General features: G+C 41.3%; 2 protein-coding genes across 30 annotated transcripts in view; one reads left to right on the forward strand and one right to left on the reverse strand.

The window, feature by feature from the left end:
• The window catches only part of LOC147349293 (uncharacterized), a 290491-nt gene that overhangs the window by 180442 nt on the left and 97114 nt on the right, over positions 1–12935 (forward strand). The window lies entirely within an intron of this gene.
• NPAS3 (neuronal PAS domain protein 3) overlaps positions 1–12935 on the reverse strand; it is a 958674-nt gene that overhangs the window by 85416 nt on the left and 860323 nt on the right. The gene's annotated exons all lie outside the window — the stretch shown is intronic.

Raw genomic sequence — 12935 nt, forward strand, 5'->3', positions numbered from 1 at the left:
GTCAGTGTCTTCTGCTAATTTATTATTTTTTATCATACAGGAATTTGACAAGGCAGCTAGAATTTGTTGACTTTATTATGGCTCTATTTCAGCACATCTTGAAGTGGTTATTTTTCAAAATGTTTTCAGTCTGAAGTACTGTATTAAATCCATCATCGATAAAGAATTGAGGTTTATTTATTGGAGACTACTCTTAGTAACAGTATTTATACTTTACAATAATTTAGAGGAGCCAGAAATAGGTAACCTGATAATTATCTATATCTGTTATTTTGCTAATGAATATCTATTTTTGACATCTTCAGTTAAGCAAAGTTTCCTTTCTGTTATGATCACAGCGTGTTTCAATGACCACTGCTCCATCTCAGGACCCAAACAAAGTCCTCTAATCCCCTGGCAGAAGTAACCCTGCTTTGCTCCCAGGAAGACAGGGCTCTATCCTTATGGTCTTGGTCAGCTAGGAGACATGCAGGCATCACAGTGAATGTACAGGCATCATTCCCATATCTGATCTTGATGATAAGTCATTTGTATATTGTTTTCAAGGCTGCCCACAGTCCTCCCAAGTGGTAGGGATAAAAAAAAGCAGTCATTTTCTAATGATTCTATTTATAATGTTCGCAATTAGCTCTGCTGTAGAATTACCCTTTTCCTTTCAAGTTGAAAATATAAAGGCTATTTATTGCTAAGGGTGATGGTGAAATTGGGTGGAAGTAGCCTTTTCTCAAACTGGGTGCAAAGCAAATGTGTTGATACTACTTAACTGTCCTCTTCCCGGCTTCGCATTAACTCTCTAATGATACACTTGGCACTTTTAATATCAACACTTTAGCACTGTATCAGATGGCATCTGAGTCTAAACGGTATATTCTATAATGCCAAATGATTGTTTTAAAGACTGGCGCCACATATTTCTTGTTGCCTGGTAGCAGAACACTCTGCCCACATTTGTGGTCATTGGTTTGCGGCTCACCCGAATCACGGCAGGGACCCCGGGTGTTTATGGATGCCTGTGCTCTAGGTCTTCAGTTACTTGACCTTACATGAGAGTGAATCTATCTATAAGAGTAGGCTGTCCTTTGCCCACTTTGCTACTTTATTATTGCATTTATTTCTAATAAACTCCATCTGCCTGTCATAGCAAACACCCTCTTCCAACAACACAAGAGAAGACTCTACACATGGACACCACCAGATGGTCAATACCGAAATCAGATTGATTATATTCTTTGCAGCCAAAGATGGAGAAGCTCTATATAGTCAGCAAAAATAAGACCAGGAGCTGACTGTGGCTCAGATCATGAACTCCTTACTGCCAAATTCAGACTTAAATTGAAGAAAGTAGGGAAAACCACTAGACCATTCAGGTATGACCTAAATCAGATCCCTTACGATTATACAGTGGAAGTGACAAATAGATTCAAGGGATTAGATCTGATAGACAGAGTGCCTAAAGAACTATGGTTGGAGGTTTATCACATTGTACAGGAGGCAGTGATTAAGACCATCTCCAAGAAAAAGAAATGCAAAAAGGCAAAATGATTGTCTGACGAGGCCTTACAAATAGCTGAGAAAAGAAGAGAAGCTAAAAAGAGAAAAGGAAAGATATACCAATTGAATGCAGAGTTCCAAAGAATAGCGCGGAGTGATCAGAAAGCCTTTCTCAGTGATCAATGCAAAGAAATAGAGGAAAACAATAGAAGGGAAGGATGAGAGATCTCTTCAAGAAAATTAGAGATACCAAGGGGACATTTCAATCAAAGATGAGCACAATAAAGGACAGAAATGGTATGGACCTAACAGAAGCAGAAGATATTAAGAAGAGGTGGTAAGACATAGAAGGACTGTACAAAAAAGACCTTCATGACTCAGATAACCATGATAATATAATCACTCACCTAGAGCCAGACATCCTGGAATGCAAAGTCAAGTGGGCCTTATGAAGCATCATTACAAACAAAGCTAGTGGAGGTGATGGAATTCCAGTTAAGTTATTTCAAATTCTAAAAGATGATGCTGTGAAAGTGCTGCACTCAATATGCCAGCAAATCTGGAAAACTCAGCAGTGTCCACAGGACTGGAAAAGTTCAGTTTTCATTCCAATCCCAAAGGAAGGCAATGCCAAAGAATGTTCAAACTACCACACAATTGCACTCATCTCACACACTAGGAAAGTAATGCTAAAACTTCTCCAACCGAAGCTTCAACAGTATATGAACTGTGAGCTTCCAGATGTTCAAGCTGATTTTAGAAAAGGCAGAGGAACCAGAGATCAAATTGCCAACATCTGCTAGATCATTGGAGAAGCAAGAGAGTTTCAGAAAAACATCTGCTTTATTCACTACACCAAAGCCTTTGACTGTGTGGATCACAATAAACTGTGGAAAATTCTGTAAGAGATGGGAATACCAGACTACCTGATCTACCTCCTGAAAAATCTGTATGCAGGTCAAGAAGCAACAGTACCGAACATGGAACAACAGACTGGTTCCAAATTGGGAAAGGAGTACGTCAAGGCTGTATATTGTCACCCTGCTTATTTAACTTACATGTGGAGTACATCACACAAAATGCTGGGCTGGATGAAGCACAAGCTGGAATCAAGATTGCTGGGAGAAATATCAATAACCTCAGATACGCAGATGATACTACCCTCATGTCAGAAAGCAAAGAAGAACTAAAGAGCCTCTTGATGAAAGTGAAAGAGGAGAGTGAAAAAGTTGGCTTAAAACTCAACATTGAAAAAAAACAAAGATCATGGCATCTGGTCGCATCACTTCATGGCAAGTAGATGGGGAAACAATGGAAACAGTGAGAGTCTTTATTTTTGGGGGGCTCCAAAATCATTGCAGATGGTGACTGTAGCCATGAAATTAAAAGACACTTGCTTCTTGGAAGAAAAGCTATGACAAACCTAGACAGCATATGAAAAAGCAGAGACATGACTTTGCCAACAAAGGTCCATCTAGTCAAGGCTATGGTTTTTCCAGTAGTCATGTATGGATGTGAGAGTTGGACTATAAAGAAAGCTGAGTGCCGCAGAATTGATGCTTTTGAAATGTGGTGTTGGAGAAGATTCTTGAGAGTCCCTTGGATTGTAAGGAGATCCACCCAGTCCATCCTGAAGGAAATCAGTCCTGAATATTCATTGGAAGGACTGATGCTGAAGCTTAAGCTCTAATACTTTGGCCACCTGATGCGAAGAACTGACTCATTGGAAAAGACCCTGATGCTGGGAAAGATTGAGGGCAGGAGGAAAAGGGGGCGACAGAGGATGAGATGGTTGGATGGCATCACCGACTCAACGGACATGAGTTTGAGTAGGCTCTGGGAGTTGGTGATGAACAGGGAAGCCTGGCGTGCTGCAGTCCATGGGGTCTTAAAGAGTTGGACATGACTGAGTGACTGGACTAAAGTGTATGTCATTAGTAAAGTTCTTGGTGTTTTTTTAACCGCTTGAGAATCTGCAGTTTAGAAATGACATAGAGGTTCAGATCATAAACCTGGGGAAAATGCACCTCTTTTGATGCTTATTGTCATATATGACTCAGCGATAGGACTTGCGTTCTTTAGTTTCCGCCTGATTCACTTTAGGTACAAGCAAACCAAATACAGCCAAATCAGTTTCCCTAGAATAGCAAATGATTTCTATATAAACCACTTGTGATCGAGCATTCTTTTTATTCTGCAGAGAAGCTTTAGAGTATTTTCCACTCATTGTCCAAATAATGCACAGGTATTGTAATGACTGCCTGGTATTAATTGTTTACATAGGAGATACTATTGCCTTTACTTTCTTCTGTTAAGTGTTGTATATTATTCTTTTGGTGCTAAAATCCTGGGGTAGTCTTTAAATTATAAACATATAATATACTTGACAGCCTAGCTTATACCAAAAACGGGAACTAAAATATATAAAACCAATCTAGAAAGGTCTTTATTCTGAAAGCTATGTCTTGCCCTTCAGAGTTTTTGTTTTTATTGACATTAATAACCAACATCCACAATCCTTTCTCTAAAAGTGGAATGCCTCTCCCCAACCAGGTAAAATAGCAGTGTGTATGGGAGTAATTTAGGGGAAGACAGAAGGAGTCCTAAAGGGGAAACAAGGGCAAAGAAGAAATGATCTTTCTGCCAAGAGAATTAGTTTACTTTAGAAAGAATATTCTCTTACACAATTAAAACTGTGACATTTTAGGAGATGCCTGTTAGTCAGAAAACATAAAATTATCAATAACAACCCTTGCTATTTTGACAATTATTTTCTTTTCTCTTTTTGGCTTGTTGGAGAAGAAAGAAAGCATTTAGATACATGCAGAACATGTAAGTAATCTCAGTAAGATGATATTCTTGGGATTTTCCATATTTATATATTTTTTCCTACATTGTATTTTCACTACCCAAGAGCCCGGGCTGTTATTTTTTTCCCAAAGTCTGAAGATCACCCCATGGATTAACAAATGATTGAGGATTCTCTCTTAAAAGACTCTTTAAAAAACTGTCAGAATCAGCCTGAGACAAAGATTTATTATGAACTATTTAAAGGGCTTAATATATGTATCCCCAATGAGCCCTTGGAGCAAACTAAAAAGCAAGAGTGGAATTCTCAAAGAATAGGACAAATCTCCAATGCCCCACTTTCTTCACACCGTGATTACTGTTTACTCAAAGGATAAAATGCCTAACCTGTCACACAAAGTCTTCAGAAGCCACAGGCCTGCTGATGTACAGTAAAAACAAAACAATGAAGACCGACAGTCATGTGCTTGAGAAAGGCAGCTGTAATTTACTTCCTAACCTGTTCGCTAACACACTAATGTGGCTACATCTTGTCGCCGGCGCTGATCCCTGACCCACACAGCAATCAAACAACTACCCGAGTGTCGGCTGTCACAGAAGCTGGGACCGTCACCTTAATTATACATTTCTGGATAACAAACCCTCCCTTAATGAGCAACTTTTCTCCGCCGTGCCTTCCCGCTCACCCCTTCTGTCCTTGAAAAGGCCCATTGTAGATCACTGTGGTTGGAATTTGTGAAGCATATTCATAAGTAGTCTTCCTAACAGGTAATAAATACTACCTGAGCATGCTGTTTGCTTTATGAGAATGCCAAGATACAATTAAAATTATAGGCTTGCACTCATGGGAGGCTCTGGAGAAGAATCACTCAAGACCGAAGGGAAACTTCTCAGTGAACTTAGAACCACGCTTTTCTCTTTTCATATCTGTAATATAATAATAATTTTTATTGTCAGGACTGTTTTATTTTCTTTGGGATTTATATTCAGTAATGAGATTTCCCCCCCACCCCAAACCATCCCCTCTTAATTGTACTAGTGTTCCTTCTTCTAGACATGAGATTTCTTTATTTTCCTTTCATTTTAACATCCCCCAATTCTGCTCTGGTCCTCTGACAATGCCCTAACAGTTAACACAGGCATATAGGAGGCTCTTACAGGGAGGTTTTATAGATACAGTCATCCCTGGGATCCATGGGGGATTGGTTGGAGGAGCCCCTCCTCGTCCTCCAGGGAACACCACACCCGGGGATGCTGAAGTCCCTTATATAAAATGTCAGAGTACGGTCAGCCCTTGGTATCCAAGGCTTCCCTCCATGGTTGGTTGAAACCATGGCTGTGGAACCTGCAGATATGGAGGGCTGACTCTACTTGGGGGGAGATAGTGCCTCCCTATGGCAAGAGGACCTTTAGTATCGAGAACAAACAGCCAAGACAATCTTAAATATAAAGATTTATTTCCCTATGTCACTAGCTCAGTGCTAGGTTGGGACTGGTCCATCAGTGAGGCTAATGGCATAGATTGTTGACTTAGTGCAGAAAGAGAAAGGACCTGGAGACCAGATTTATTGGTTCTACTTTGATTTTATTTTATTCTCTTTAATACTTTGATTCTTTTTCTTTTCCCTTCATATGGGTAGATATGCTTTCTCTGTAAAACAGCTTTAGGAATGTTTGATAAGATACACAGGAGGATGTGTAGTATTTAGAGAACTCAATTGCAGTCACTTTAAATTGCCACGTACAGTGGAATACATAGACCAATCCATGTAAATCGTATCACTTGGCCCATGATGAGCCCTCAGTAAATGTCAGCTTTTATGGTTGTAGTTGGTATTGCTGACATCTCTGCAGGCTGGTTCCAATGTCTGTGTTTAGGATTGTTGGGTGGATCAAGGAACAGGAATGGACAGAAATGCTCAGCAGTCCCCCAGGTCCCAGAGCAGGGGATCCTGAACTGGAATCACAACAGTGGTGCCCTGGGGCAGGATGACGCCACAACACGGAGAGCAGCAGGGGGAGTGGGGCTATGCCCTGGAATTCGGAAGCTTGAGTTCTAGGTTTGGCTTAGCAACCGAATAGCTCTAGTCTTGAGTCAGTCATGTATCTCTCCTCCGTTTATACCTTATACCTCTGAAGCTCACAGTATTACAACAGGCGGTTGCTAGGAGAATCAAATAAATCCACATGAAGGAAAAGCTTGATTAATGTTAAGTTAAATTTGAGCAGCAAACATTGTTGTGTACTTGTGAGGTATCTGGTGCTGAAATCCCACATCAAATGTGAATCTGACTAATATCAGAAAGAAAGCAAAGTATCTCTGTACATGTTACTATTTTGTTCTCAAAATTCATGTATTCACCAACATTTCCGGTTGTGCTATTATCATTAACATGACTTTGGGTAAAAGATTTCTAGGGTGATAAATTTCCGAAATGGATAGGTATCATGAACCTGACTGCGAGATGGTAAGAAAGTTTTACAGTCACTGGTTTTACTAGAAAGTGCTACAGAATAAATGTGAACAGGAGAAAATGCAAATGCAAAACAGGAGAGGAGAGAATTAAACAGGGAATAAAAATGAGGAGAAAGAAAGATGGAGGGTAGTAAGAAAGAACCTGGAGAGAAAGGTCTGAAAAGATGAATGCAAAGGACTCAGAGAATGAGAAAAACACAAATTACACAGACAAGCAACGGTAAAAGATACAAAACAGGAACTTTGGAATATTGAGGGAAAGAAAGGGAGAAAAGAGTGGAAGGAAGAGGAATGGTATTCTTACAACTCTAAGCTGCTTTGAGTTTGCAAACCAGCTGCTGGTTCTCTGCTTCATGTGCTAATGACCTGTGCTTTCCCCGGGCCTAAAAAACTGAAGAAGTATGCATTAACTCATATTTGGAGTTTTTAAAAAATAAATATAATCATTACAAAAGCAGGTAGCCCAACATTTGCAACATTATAATTTTAAATCCACACGCTGGGTGAGAGGCTAGATTTTCTTAATAGCCATTTTATTTTGTGCATTGCCGGTCTGAGGTACAGGGAATTAGGATTAATGCCAGGTGATTTACATACACATTTAATTTAGTTGTGACAACACTCTTTGAGATATAAGCTCTTTTATTTTTCCCATTTTAAGGAGGATCCATTGTCTATGACCATGCACGCTAAAGTAGCCATGGCTGCTTATATAGCATGGCTTAAACTAAATCTAGATTTATTAGTTGTAATTTACTTAGAAATCTCCAACTTTCATTTTGGCTGCAGCATAGTTCAAAGAATCCCGGTGTCTGCAAAAAAGTGTTTGACACGGTGGGCAAAAGGATATCAGGAATTTGGCGTGATTTTAATTTTTACTTCATTTTCTAGATTTTATGAGATGTCTCTTTACTATTCTACATTAACATCTATCTCTGTGCACTATGTGTGTTTAAAAGGCTGATGCTTTTATTGTCCACAACTTCACAAAACACACAGAAACACCCAGAAAAAAAAGGAATTTTAAGCTTAATGAAAGAGTGTCTAAAAATGGTGGAGGGGGCGGGTGCAGAGTTTGCTTCCATCTGTTCTGGAAGTTGAGACTTCAGGGAAAGTTGGTATTGAATGCGAATAATTAGAAGGTGTGTCTTGCTCCTTATCAGAGAGAAGGACTCAGTTTGCCTTGGCAGCTGAACTCTAGGATTCCTTTCTATCTTTTGCCCTTAAGGAAATTGGCTTTCTTTGCTAATTTTTTCTTTTTGAGGGGGACCAGACAATGCTTAGGTTATTTGACAGTCCTCTAAGTTTATGCAGATCCTACAATGGTTTCCAAACAGGCGAAGCTTTCTCTGCAAATCCCCTTCTCTTCCCTCTCTAACTTTCTAGTGCTGTCATTCTCTGAGCTGGCCCTTTCTAGAAACCTGCTTTAAAAAATTTTAATGAGTAATATTTCTGCCTTTAAATGTTCTGTGACTTATTTAAATATAATAGAACAATTTTATAAAAGAATGAAATAAGAACCTAAAAATTAGTGTGACTATAACAAGGGCTTCCCTGATAGCTCAGTTGGTAAAGAACACGCCTGCAATGCGGGAGACCTGGATTCGATCCCTGGGTTGGGAAGATCCCCTGGAGAAGGGAAAGGCTACCCATTCCAATATTCTGGCCTGGAGAATTCCATGGACTGTATAGTCCATGGGGTCGCAAAGAGTCAGACACAACTGAGCGACTTTCACTTTCATAACAAGGAAATATTAAGGCAGTGTCCTGCAGTAGGTACAACTAAGGATGCAGAGAAGGACAGAGAAAAGAAGACAAGGCAGGAAGAGGGCAGCTTCAAGGACAACAAAAACAAGAAGGGAAAGTCGGAGAAAATAAGGGTCAGAAGGAGCAAGGGAAAAGCCCTAAATGCAGGAACGAGTAGGATCCCACTTACACGAGGTTCTAGGATAGGCAAGTTAATAGCGATGGAAGTCCAATGGTGGGTCTCAGAGGCTCAGGGAGCACTTGTTTTATGGGTGCAGAGGCTTAGTTTAGGGTGATGAAAATTCTGGAGGTGGTGACACCAGGGGTGCAATGTGAATGTACTTAGTGCTACTGAACTGTACACTTGAAAGTATGTCACATATGTGTTACCAGAAAAAAGAGACTAGGACTTGTACTAATGAAAAATGACATGACACCAATGAGGAAAATAAAAGGAAAAGAAATAAATGTAAAAGTAGAGCTACCAAAAGGAGAAAAACATGACAGGGAAGACCAGAGAAACAAGGTGTGGAAGGAATGGAAAACTGGCTTCCATCAAGACTGAGGGGAAATAGCAGCTGGAGTGCGATTGTTCAGTTATTCAGTTATTCTGCAAATAGGTATGAGGTACTTACACTCTGCAGGGCACTGGAGGCACAGAAAGAATTTACATCTATAACTGTCTTTGTTTTTAAGGAGCGTCTGTGTAGTGATGGATTACAAAGATCCATGAGACATTGTCTTGCCCTCGAGGAGTTTGTGGTCAGTGCTTATCTAAGTTTATTTCATAGATAAACTGCTGCTGCTGCTGCTAAGTCGCTTCAGTCGTGTCCGACTCTGTGCGACCCCATAGACGGCAGCCCACCAAGGCTCCCCTGTCCCTGGGATTCTCCAGGCAAGAACACGGGAGTGGGTTGCCATTTCCTTCTCCAATGCATGAAAGTGAAAAGTGAAAGTGAAGTCGCTCAGTCGTGTCTGACTCCTAGCGACCCCATGGACTGCAGCCTACCAGGCTCCTCCGTCCATAGGATTTTCCAGGCAAGAGTACTGGAGTGGGTTGCCATTGCCTTAGTGTACTTAATGAGGCCCAGTCCTCCTGAAGAGCAGCCTTAGGACAGAGGCTGAAGCTCTAGCCCATTCCAGCACAAACTTAAGAGAGTGAGATGATCTAGAGCAGTCTTCCCCATGTATAGGAAGAAAAATGAGAGCAGAAAGAGGGTAAGTGATTTCCCCAGGTATACCCCATCACCCAATTTCTTGATTCCCAGCCCAACCCTCATTTGATTAATATAGATTAAAAAGGTTGAAGAAAGAAAGAACCCTTGATTAGTAATCAGAACAATAAAGGTGATTCACACTGCTCCACTGAGTGCCAAGGATTTACTGAGATAAAGAAAAGCAGAGGGTTTAATTTCAAGGACTCAGAGGTGACTATTTTATAGGCCAGCAACCGATCATATAAATATCAGGATAAAGAAGGCACAGTCAGAGCCAGATGACAAACACAAGCCAGAAACTGTTCCAGGGTGACTAATGCAATAATATTGAGGAATGTCACAGGTCCCTATTATAGTCAAAGTCACTTTAACTAATTGGCTCAGGCTATAAAAACATACAATCTGGGTCAAATGACACCGCTGAACGAAGCTTCTCTGTTTAGACATTATCTTAAATCAAAGCATCCCAATAAGGCAAGACACAAAGAGAATGACCAGTTTTCTGAGAGATCATGAGGGATTTTAAAATTGGTTTCTTTAATAGCAGTCAGCTTATATGTCTATGGACAATGATGATAAAATTTTTTCTTCCTTGGTGTTACTTCAAACTTCAGAGGCATACGATATTTCAGAGGATACAATGGGATTTCATTGACTCCAAGACATCATCAGTTTAAGGGACCTCATACCGGACAAGACTTAGTGACAAAACAATACTTTTATGAAGCACTAAGAAAAATTAACTGCCAATTACAGAATCATGAGATAACACTGATTGCAAGATGCACCCCAAAATTTGAGATAACAAAATGTGGGAGAAGTATAGAAGCCGTGACTAGGTACTTTTCCTGACTCAGGATTCAGTGTGTTAATTATCTATCTTGTTTTTACAAAGGGAAATAAATCAAGGAATGTGTAGTTGGCACTGTTGAGTGGTTACCCCAAACTCTGCCTGTCCTTTTTTTCCCCTTAAAAACACCCTATTTCCACACCCCTCTCCCCCACCTTGGTATTTCTCTCTCCCAGGTACCTCCCTCCCTCCATCCAGCTGCATTATTCAGGGGAAGCAATCTTAGCTCCAGGCAGGAATCTTGATTGGTTAAAGCCACTGTGGGTCTAGTTGCCTACGACTGGTTTTAGAATTTATTCATTCAATAAGTACTTAATGAGTTTCTGCTATTCCAGTCCCCATTCTAGGTTCTGAAGTTATTGCAGTGGGATAAAAGTAAAAACACTCCCCAGTGGAGCTTACATTCAAAGATGAATAAGTAAACTCTATAGCATGTGAGATGGTAGGAAATGTGATGGAGAAAAATGACATGGGAGAGGAACACAAGGGCTGTAGGGAGACAGGGTTGTAATTTTAAATAGTGTGGCCAGGAAAGCTCTCAGTGTGAAGGTGGTCCCTGACTACAGAGTGAAGTGAGATGGTGACCATTTGGATATCTGGTCAAATAGTGTTTCAGGAAGAAGAAACAGTCTGTAGGAGGGTCCAGAGGTGGGTCCATGCATCGTGTGTTTAAGGAACTGCCAGGAGGCCACATGACTAGAGCAGAGTTTGGGAAGGAGAGTGATAAGCCTGTGAAGGCAGAGAGATGATGAGATGGATGATGTGACCACATTAGGAATTCAGCCTTGAAGAACTTGGGATTTTACTCTGAATATGACGACAAAAGCCATGTGGCAGTTTTCAGTCGAGCTGCGCCATGATCACAATTGAGGGCTGAGACTGCGGGGGAAGGGTGGGAGGTGGGAGCATCATTAGAGAGGCTGCGGCCACAGCCCCGGGTGCGGGGGTGGTGGGGAAGGTAGTGAGACCTGTTCAGATTCAGGACCTACTGAAGGAATAACTGGCTGGATGTGTCAACAGATTGAATATGGGATGATAGAGAAAGCAAGCGTCAACAATGCCCCTGTGGATAACCGCATTGCTAGAAGTATACTTCAACCATGAGAAGTTAGGAGATGTTTGCTGAATCTGGCTTTTGGGAGAAGTTTTAAAAGAGATAAAAGAAAAAAATTGTAGACTCCTCTGCATCTGGACATTGTGGTTGCTACAAATGTGAGAAGCAAGGCTGAGGACAAGGCTTGTGTGCTGAGGTGGCAAGAGCAGAAAGATGGAAAGAACCTAGTTTTTGATGAACTTGAAGTCATCACTTGGGTCACTGAAGGAATGAGTTAGGACTGTCCTTTCTATGGGCTTATTTCAGGAGATGACAACTTCTTTTTAAGTGAATGAGATTGATACTGAATTAAAATAATCCTCCTGGGGAGAGAGTAGATGCTAAATCCAGCAAAGGAATATAGAGCCTTGAGCATGTGACTCGATTTTCCTGTCAAAGAATATCTCCAGTGAGGGAGTGGAGGGCTGATCAACTTCAGGAAGGTCTGGCTCTGGAATAACCAGAGGGGAGGAGATAACGGGAGGGGAAGAAGATGACAATGGTGAGGAATCCACACACCGTAGACTCAGCCTCCTATTGGTGAGACGCGTGGTATAAGTAGGTTTTTTTTTTTTCAATTAGAATCAAAATCCACTAACTTCCTAATAAAGAGCCCAGCTTCCAGAGCATTCACTTCAACCCCCATCCACCCATGTCTCCTCCTGCTAGTGGCCTGCACCACCCGCTAAGAACCCCCAGCTTTTCCAGGGTCTAGTGTTCATCATTACTTAACCCACAAACACCGTGCAGCTTGTCCTTCGTAGGTGAGGTTTGACCACCTGGAATATTGAGCACTGTATGAAGTGTGCCCTACTGGTGGGGGCCTGACTTCCAGGTCATCAGAGGCAGTGGCGATTTAAAGGACAGTGATTAAGTGATCAAGGCAGGGGTTCTGTCTTAAGACCCTTGTCTAGAACTTGAGTGTCCTTTTGCATGAAGCTGTGCATCTGCTGTGTGGGCAGGAGCCAGCTTTCTGGAGACAGTGGCCTTTGGCCCATTTGAAATATTTGGCTTCTTTCAGGAACCCAGGCTGTGAAGTGTGTTTGCATCTTATGGCTCTCGCGGGCTGCTAGGATCATTCATAGAAGGTGCCACTCGGACGCATGTGTGCTATTATAGAATACAGATCTATTACACCTGAACCTGTTGGCTTCTCGGTCATTTGTGGGCGCATGTTTAATTTTACCTGTGCCAGCTCAGACCGGGAAACGGTAATACAGAAACCATCCCTCAAAGGGGAAGACTCTGGCTGTA

Source organism: Bos grunniens, chromosome 21 (assembly GCF_055505025.1).
Source record: "Bos grunniens cultivar Pamir isolate PY7600 chromosome 21, Bosgru_T2T1.0, whole genome shotgun sequence".
NCBI classification, from domain to species: Eukaryota; Metazoa; Chordata; class Mammalia; order Artiodactyla; family Bovidae; genus Bos; species Bos grunniens.